The sequence below is a fragment of the Chlorocebus sabaeus genome, chromosome 26, assembly GCF_047675955.1.
Source record: "Chlorocebus sabaeus isolate Y175 chromosome 26, mChlSab1.0.hap1, whole genome shotgun sequence".
Taxonomy (NCBI): Eukaryota; Metazoa; Chordata; class Mammalia; order Primates; family Cercopithecidae; genus Chlorocebus; species Chlorocebus sabaeus.
The window spans coordinates 22123800-22133923 of NC_132929.1; the positions used below are offsets into that span (position 1 = coordinate 22123800).

A 10124-nucleotide genomic window follows, 5' to 3' on the forward strand; every position below is an offset into this window, starting at 1 on the left:
TGGGAGAAAATTTTTGCAATCTACCCATCTGACAAAGGGCTAATATCCAGAATCTACGTAGAACTTAAACAAATTTACAAGAAAAAATCAATGCCATCAAAAAGTGGGAAAAGGATATGGACGGACACACTTCTCAAAAGAAGACATTTATGCAGCCAACAGACACATGAAAAAATGCTCATCATCACTCGCCGTCAGAGAAATGCAAATCAAAACCACAATGAAATACCATCTCACACCAGTTAGAATGACAATCATTAAAAAGTCAGGAAACAACAGGTGCTGGAGAGGATGTGGAGAAATAGGAACACTTTTACACTGTTGGTGGGACTGTAAACTAGTTCAACCATTGTGGAAGACAGTGTGGCGATTCCTCAAGGATCTAGAACTGGAAATACTATTTGACCCAGCCATCCCATTACTGGGGATATACCCAAAGGATTATAAATCATGCTGCTATAAAGACACATGCACACTTATGTTTATTGTGGCACTATTCACAATAGCAAAGACTTGGCACCAACCCAAATGTCCATCAATGATAGACTGGATTAAGAAAATGTGGCACATATACACCATGGAATACTATGCAGCCATAGAAAAGGGTGAGTTCATGTCCTTTGTAGGGACATGGATGAAGCTGGAAACCATCATTCTGAGCAAACAATCTCAAGGACAGAAAACCAAACACCGCATGTTCTCACTCATAGGTGGGAACTGAACAATGAGAACATGTGGACACAGGATGGGGAACATCAGACACTGGGGCCTGTTGTGGGATGGGGGGTGAGGGGAGGGATAGCATTAGGAGATATACCTAATGTAAATGATGAGTTATTGGGTGCAGCAAACCAACATGACACATGTATACATATGTAACAAATCTGCACGTTGTGCACATGTACCCTAGAACTTAAAGTATAAAAAAACAAAGAAGAAACAAAAAAAAGAAAAAAAGAAATTTAAATAGACATTTTACTAAATGATACAGATGGAAAATAAGCATATGAAAAGATGCTTAGCATAATCTGTCATTAGAAAAATAAAAATTCAAACATCAACAAAATGTCACTATATATTCATTACAATAGCCAAAATAAAAGAGATTGAAAATTCTAAGTGTTGGCAACTATGCAGAACTAGTGTGAAAACAAAATTAAACACACTTACCAAACTACCTAGAAATTTCACGTCTAAGCATTACAAGGGAAATAAGAGGATATGTGCACACCAAGATTTGTGAAGGAATGTTTACAGATAGCAGTTTTACTCATAATAACAAAAAACTAGAAACAATCCACATGTTGACCAACTTTAGAAGAGACAAATTCTGGATTACATATACTACAGAATGCAATTCAGCAATAAAAGGGAACAAACTCTTTATATTCGCATCATGATTGAAACTCAAAAACATCGTATAAAGAATGATAAAATAATCCATTAACAAAATATTACATATTCTATAAATTTGCTTATATGAAATGCTAGGAAAGGGGAAAAAATCAGTGGTTGCCAGAGTTCCATGGGTGGAAGGAGACAACTGATTACAAAGCGGCAGGTGAGAATTTTCTGGGATGATGGAACTATTTCCCATCATGATTGTAGCAGAGTTAACATCACTGTGTACATTTGACAAAACCCATGGAATTGAACAAGTTAAAAGGGCAGATTTTGCAATTTAAAAAGTGGATTGGGGTTCCTGGTGCTGCTTGTGTGCTCGTTTGGTGCGGACCTGGTACCTCTTTTGTGAAGCGGCAGCTGAGGAGACTCCAGCGCTCGCCATGGCCTACGAAAAGCCCAAGGAAGGAGTCAAGACTGAGAATAACGATCATATTAATTTGAAGGTGGCGGGGCAGGATGGTTCTGTGGTGCAGTTTAAGATTAAGAGGCATACACCACTTAGTAAACTAATGAAAGCCTATTGTGAACGACAGGGATTGTCAATGAGGCAGATCAGATTCCGATTCGATGAGCAACCAATCAATGAAACAGACACACCTGCACAGTTGGAACTGGAGGATGAAGATACAATTGATGTGTTCCAACAGCAGACGGGAGGTGTCTACTGAAAAGGGAACCTGCTTCTTTACTCCAGTACTCTGTTCTTTAAAGACCAAGATTACATTCTCAATTAGAAAACTGCAATTTGGTTCCACCACATCCTGACTACTACCGTATAGTTTTCTCTATTCTTTCATTACCCCCTTCCCCATTCCTTTATTGTACATAAAGTAACTGGTATATGTGCACAAGCATATTGCATTTTTTTAAAACTAAACAGCCAATGTTATGTTTTGATTGACATCAAGTGGAGACGGGATAGGGAAAAATACTGATTCTGTGAAAATACCCCCTTTCTCCATTAGTGGCATGCTCATTCAGCTCTTATCTTTATATTCCAGTAAGTTATTTTGCTCTCACTGTTTTAACAGAAACACACAACAGAAAAATCCTTGCATAACTTGTTCAATTGGAGAATTTTAATGTTTTTCATTTATCATTGTAAAACCAAGGACAATTTTATAACTTTTTTGTACGTAGCTGTTATATGTAGGGCAATCTGAGTTTAAGTAGGGATAAATTACTCTAAAACAAAAAAGAATCCTAGATAGTTTTCCCTTCAAGTCAAGCGTCTTGTTGTTTAAATAAACTTCTTGTTTAAAATGAAAAAATAAAAATAAAAAATATAAAAAGTGGATTGGAACATGCTTCTTCATACACAGAATCTATCTTCCTTGGGAAGTTTAATTTTTTTTCCTGGTACTGTTTCTGAAAGAATAGCCAGTATGACCACAGAAAATCACATTAAACATGAAGATGCAGAATGGAAAGCAGGCTTAGACTTCAGCACAGGCACTAAAAGGCTCAGGAAACACTATGCTCTACTTAGACTCAGTCTTATTACTCAGTCATAGTAAAAAGTTATCCCTCTGAAATGCTAACGAACTGTGTGGTTTTAAATACATCGTCTTCAAATCAGTTCTAAGTAAAGGCCAACTTTTTACGTGCTATCCTACTTGCTGGCTATGCCTTATGGTCAGTAAGTGCTTCTCTGAGAAGTTGTTGCGTAGTGTTATTTCACAGTCTTCTGTCCTTTTTATGAGTCAGAGAAGGCGGGCTCAGTTGAGAATTAAAGGGGGAAAAAATGAAACACAGAAAGTAACTTTGTCTATATTGGGAGACAAATGGAGCTAAAAAGGCAATTGTTTGAGACTAGTGGTGGTATCAACCTGTCCACAAAGATTTTTGTTGTGGTGGTTTGCAATTGTCTTAAGGATGAAAAATTCAAAATGTATGTAAGTAACATTCCTAGTAACTCAGAATGTGAATAACCTTCCTGATACCGTGTTTTGCATTTTTGTATTGTTTTTGTCAAATAAAAAATCATATATATGTATGGTGTACAATGTGATGCTTTGATATATGGATACATTGTGGAATGGCTAAATCAATCTATTTAACATCTGCATTACCTTGCATGCTATTTTTTTTTATAGTGAGAACACTTAAAATCTACTTTCAGCAATTTTCAAGTATACTAATAATTATTAATAATGATAATAATTACAATGATGTACACTAAATCTGTTGAACTTATTCCTCCAGTCCAGGTGGAATTTTATATCCTTTGGCCAACAATTCCCTTGTTTAAGTTTCTAGTTGCCTTTTTTGGTACCAGAAGTCATAGAATGCAAAGATGCAGAGGGGACAAGGGGCATCATTTGGTTTCAGTAAACCAAGTAATGATTTTTATAAAGCCTCACTTATAGAAAGCTGCCAATTCCAAGGCTGCCAAAACAGTTTCCTAACTGTGTTTACACCCAGTTTGTCAACATCACAGCAAAAAGCTGACAGAGAAGATCTATGGTGTGCCTGCTGCTAAACTCAATGCCAAAACTCACCATTCTTGGGCGTCTTATCAGGGCTGTGTCCCAGGAACAGCTATTCCTAGAAACCAAAATATGTATGTGTGTGTGGTGGGGGTGGGAGTGGGGGTGGGGTAGGGGGAGTGGTGGTAGTGGTGTTGAATGTAGGAAAAGAGACATTGGAGAGATGTTGTCTTCATGTTTTCCGTACCATATTTGGCTGGGTATATCAACCACATTTAGGATGTCTGACTCTTAGTCGCACATCAGAATTTTGGTGGGAGATCTCTCATTTTCTCTTCTTGAATCCCGGTGTTCTCCACACTGCACCATTCTGCCTCCACTTGAGTAGATGTTACCATAGGCATGAACTGGCAAGGGAAAGGATAAACCAAAAGCAAGAAGGCTTCTTGGCTGTTGCAATAAACAAGGATAAACAAAGTAAGTAGTAATTATGACGATGTGAGAAAGTTGAAGATACAGGAAACATTTAGGAGGAAGAATTGGAAGGTCTTGCAGACCTGATGAGGTGTTGAAATTAAGCAGGGGCAACTGGGTGGAGGGCACCACCATTCTTGGAGCTAATGAAACAGAAAATGCTGCTGGCTGAATTTGGGAAAATTGGAGAGCATAGGCATGTAAGGGACACATGTGAAAATTCACCAAGAGTCTTAAACTGTGGAGTGAATCTTGTGGCTTTATTGTTTGCTTGCTTAATATTTGATGTAACTGTCTATACTCTTTCATGCCCATTTACTTTGCTTTCTCAATCTTCTAGCACATTTATACTTAGCTTCTTCCAGTTCCTTGAATGTTCTTTGCTTTATCTTTCTTTTGTGACTTCTGCACGTGAGTTTCTAGGCCTCTTGCCTTCACTCATTGCCACTCACCCTTCAGGTTTCCACTGAGCCATCCCTTCCCCTGGAAACCTTACTGGCATCATTTCTAACCTCCCAAGGCCCAAGTCAGGTAATTCTCTAATATACTTTGACTTCCCTTATTGGAGGAATTGTCACCAATACTGATACTGGACTTTTAGTTGTCTCTCTTCATCTCAATATTGTAATCTCTAATAAGACAAAAACATTTGCCTTGTCAATAATTAAGCCCAAAGATCACAATAAAAGTTAAATACGTGTTAATAGAAGTGAATATTTTTAAAATTATGTATTAAACTTAAATAAAATTAAAACATACAAAGATATCCCAATTCTTCATATTCATTATAATTTGTCTTAATTTATATAAATTATAATTCATAAGTGATATATGAAATACATACATTCATAGGAATATAATTACATATTATATAGTCATATATGTATGCATATGTATATGTACTCATGTACTGTATTAGTCCATTCTGCATCCCTATAAAGGAATACCAAAAACTGGGTAATTTATAAGAAGAGAGGTTTATTTGGCTCACAGTTCTGCTAACTGTACAAGAAGCATGGCGCCAGCATCTGCTTCAGGTTGGGACCTCAGGAAGCTTTTCCTGATGGTAGAACGTAAAAGAGGAGCAGGTGTGCCACATGAGAGAGAGAGAATAAGAGAAAGAAGGGAAGAAATGCTAGGCTCTTCAATCAGCTCTCTTGTGAACTAAGAGAGCAGAACTCACTTATTACTGTGGGAAAGGAACCAAGCTATTCATGAGGGTTCCACCCACATGACCCAAACACCTCCACAGGGTGCCACCTCCAACATTGGGATGGGAGATTTTAACATGAGATTTGGAAGGGGCAAACATCCAAAGTATATCATGTACACATATACATACAAACACACAAACACACATACAATAATATAATTCAATGTATTGCCTTTTGCTTTACAGCACCTTGCAGATATTGTGTGTGTGTGTGTTTTAAAATATAAATTGACGGTTTGTGGCAACCCTGCATCAAGCAAGTCTGTTGGTACCATTTTTCCAGCAGCGTGTGCTCACTTTGTGTCACATTTTGGTAATTCTCACAATATTGCTAACATTTTCATTATTATTATATCCACTATGGTGATCTGTGATCAGTGATTTCTGATGTTACCACTGTAATTGTTTTGGGGTGCCGTAACAATGAACTTACTTGATAAATGTCATGTGTGTCTGACTGCTCCACTTTCCTTCTCTCTCTCTACTTCAGCCTGACTATTTCCTGAGAACAGCATTATTGAAATTAGGCCAACTAATAAACCTGCGATGACCTCTAAGTGTTCAAGTGAAAGGTAGAGTTGCATGTTTCTGACTTTAAGTAAAAAGCTAGAAACGATGAAGCTTAGTGATGAAGGCATGTCAAAAGCTGAGATAGGCCAAAGCTAGGTGTTTTGTGTTAAACATTTAGTCAAGTTGTGAATGCAAAGGTATTATTGAAGAAAACTGAAAGTGCTACTCCAGTGAACACACAACTCATAAGAAAATGAACAGTCTTATTACTGATAGGGAGAAAGTCTTATTGGTCTGGAAAGAAAATCAAACCAGCTACAACATTATCTTCCTTAAGTCAAAGCCTAATTCAGAGCAAGCCATAATTCTCCTCAATTCAGTGAAGGCTGAGAGAGGTGAGGAAGCTTCAGAAGAAAAGTTTGAAGCTAGCAGAGGTTGGTTTTTATAAGGTTTAAGGAAATACGTCATCTCCATAACATAAAAGGGCAAGATGAAGCAGCCAAGTGCTGATGTGAAGTTACAGCAAGTTATTCAGAAAATCTAGTTAAAATAACTGATAAAGGTGGCTACAGTGAAACAACATATTTTCAATGTAGATGAAACAGCCTTCTATTGGAAGAAGATGGTATCTAAGACTTTTGTAGCTACAGAGGACAACTCAATGCCTTTCTTCAAAGCTTCAAAGGACAGGCTGACTCTCTCATTAGGGACTAATCCAACTGGTGACTTTGAGTTAAGCCAATGCTTATTTACCATTTTGAAAATCCCAGGGTCCTTAAGAATTATGCTAAACGTACGCTGCCTGTGCACCATCAATGGAATCACAAAGTGTAGATGAAAGCAAATCTGTATACTGAATAGTTTACTGAGTAATTTAAGCCCACTGTTGAGCCCTAGTTCTCAGACCAAAGGATTCCTTTCAAAATATTGCTGCTCAGTGACAATGCACCTAGTCACCCAAGAGCCCTGATGGAGATGTACAAGGAGATGAATGCTGTTTTCATGCCTGCTTTCACAGCATCCCTTCTGCAGCCCATGGATCAAGGAGTAATTTGACTTTCAACTTTTACTATTTAAGAAATACATTTTATCATATTATATGTGCCATGGTAGTGATTTATCCGATGGATCTGGGCAAAGTCAATAAAAACTTTTTGGGGAGGATTCAGCATTCTAGATGCCATTAAGACCGTTTGTAATTCATGGTAGGAGGTTAAAAGATCTACATAAATAGGAGTTTAGAAGAAGTGAGTTCCAGCCCTCATTGATAACTTTGAGGGGTTCAAGATGTCACTGGAGGAAGTAACTGCAGATGTGGTAGAAATATTAATAGAAAGCAAACTAGAATTAGAAATGGAGCCGAAGATGTGACTGAATTGCTGCAATCTCATGATAAGACTTGAAAAGATGGGAGTTGCTTCTTATGAATGAGCAAAGAATGTGGTTTCTTGAGATGAAGTCTACTCCTGGTGCAGATGCTGAGAACATTGTTGAAATGACAACATAGGATTTTAAATAGTGCATAAACTTAGCTGATAAAGCAGCAACGGGATTGGAGAAGGTTGACCCCAATTTCAAAGAAGTTCTACTGTGGGTAAAATGCTACCAAAGAGCATCACATGCTATAGAGAAATATTTTATGTGTGTGAAAGAAATAGCCAATTGCTGCAGCATACTTTATTGTTGTCTTATTTTAAGAAATTGCCACAGCCATCCCAAACTTCAGCAATCTCCCCTGTCATCGTCAGCTGCCGTCAACAATGAAGCAAGCCTCTTTACCAGCAAAAAGATGATCACACTCTGAAGGCTCAGATAATCATTAGCTTATTTTAGCCATAAAGTATTTTTAAATTAAGGTATGTACATTATTTTCAGACACACGCTATTGCACACTTAGTAGATTACAGGATAGCATAAACATAACTTTTATATGCATTGGGAAGCTAAAGAAGTTTGTGTGACTTGTTCTATTGAGATACTCCCTTCATTTTAGTGGTCTGGAGCTGAACTCACAGTATCTCATAGGTATGCCTGCATGAGAGCGAAAAAAGTGAGAGATAGAGAAATGGGAAAGGGGGATTGTTAAGAACCAGGAAACAGAGTTTTAAATAAAATTCTGTCCTTAAGAAGCAGAATATTGCTTTATATATGGCATTTAAATACTCGATTTAAAATTTATCATTTTTATGAAGAAGATACAAGATGAAGAAAGTTTTATGCTCCTTAGTATTTATGTGAATCTATGAAAATAAGCAACCAAGAGGCTTATTAATTGCCACGTGTAAACTGGGATTTTTCAAAAGCAAGGTAAGAACTAGGGTAATGTCCAATAATATGTGAGTGGAAACGGATTTTACTTTTTTTTTCAAAAATAAATATTACAGCATGAGTCATTTTCAAGAGCAATTTTATTCCTGGATTCTTCAAGTTTGTTTTTATTATTTATTTATTTTTATTATACTTTGAGTTTTAGGGTACATGTGCACAACTTTCAGGTTTGTACATATGTACACATGTGCCGTGTTGGTGTGCTGCACCCATTAACTCGTCATTTACATTAGGTATATCTCCTAATGCTATCCCTTCCCCCTCCCCCCACCCCACGACAGGCCCCAGTGTGTGATGTTCCCCATCCTGTGTCCAAGTGTTCTCATTGTTCAATTCCCACCTATGAGTGAGAACATGCGGTGTTTGGTTTTCTGTCCTTGTGATAGTTTGCTCAGAATGATGCAAATTTTATTTTATTTATTATAAATAATTAACTAAGCCTAGCAATAGACTTGCTCAAGATGTGTGATGCCCACCATAATACAGAATAAGTCAAGTGCAGCTAGTTAACACTGGTAAAAACCTTCTCCTAACATTCAACATTAATGAGAGGCAACACGGAGGTTATAGGCACAAATCAAGTACATGCAAAAATTAATGGCTAATATAGTAGTACATCATTTCCAAATAAATATAAGATGTGTAAACAATAGCAGAAAAAGTGGAAATCTTTTCACCTGTTCTAAAACAAAAGAATAACAAATTGGGAAAAGTCCTTAGACATCATGTAATCCTACGCAACTGGAGACTTGTACCTTTTTGAAATGCCCCAGTTAAGTGCTGTCCCAGTTACCCTTGAAAATCTCTGCAGAGGCAGTCTCACTGAAGTAACTCATTTCACCTTTGGACAGCTCTGTTTACAGTACAGTGTTTTCTTTTATTGTGATCCCTGACACTTCCATTTATTGGTTTTAGTTCTGCCACTGTAATCCAGCAAAATACAAATACTGTTTTTTTTTCAAATACTTCTTTCACATGATAGCCTTGGATTACTATTACCAATCTAGAATGAATCCCGAATTTTGTATTTCTATGCAACAGAAAATGTAATATGACAATCAAAACTTTTTGGAGTTAGACATGAATAGAAGTTTAATTTCTTTTTTATTCACTAAATTACAGAAATTATAGTTCAGCTTAAAATCTGATTCATGTTGTTTTTAAACTACCGCTGCCCTCTTTTAAAAGTATCACACCACCTTCTTGCCTCTTTTTTTAGTCTGACATCAATCACCATAATCTAATTGTTCTTGTCCTTGCTTCTTGATACCTAGAGGTGGGTGGTCAGTTTGATGACATCTGGCATTTAATGCTTTCTGAGTTCTCTCTTTTATAGAAATAATTTGACGTATTGAAGCAGACTACCAGCTTAGGTATGCTGGGAAGTGGGGTGGTTGAGGATGGTGAGGGCCGAAGCCACTTCTGCTTTCAGATAAAAGTGTGTTGTAGTACAGGGTTAAGAAAAAAACATCAATAAAACAATGAATTCTTTGGAATAAGACCAGACCTAATTTTGTAGCTTGGCTTAGAAAGTTACTGTCTACATAACCTTCATTAAATGAGTTGATTTCACTCAGCCCTAGGGTCCTCATCTATAAAATGGGAATAATATTGACTTTACAGGCCTGCTGTGATAATTAAATGAGACTGGCACACTTCATCTAGTACCATGTCTGGCTTCTCCTGTTCCAAAGCTAGTGTAGCCTTAGACACTTTAGCTCTCAGTTGTTGGTAGCTTCCCCAGCACACCTGCTCCCAATCATCTC

The 10124-nt window shown here is 37.2% G+C and overlaps 1 pseudogene; it reads left to right on the top strand.

The window, feature by feature from the left end:
- Positions 1–1682: 1682 nt before the first annotated feature.
- LOC103245680 (small ubiquitin-related modifier 2 pseudogene) lies at positions 1683–2696 on the top strand (annotated as a pseudogene).
- The last annotated feature ends 7428 nt before the right edge of the window (positions 2697–10124 follow it).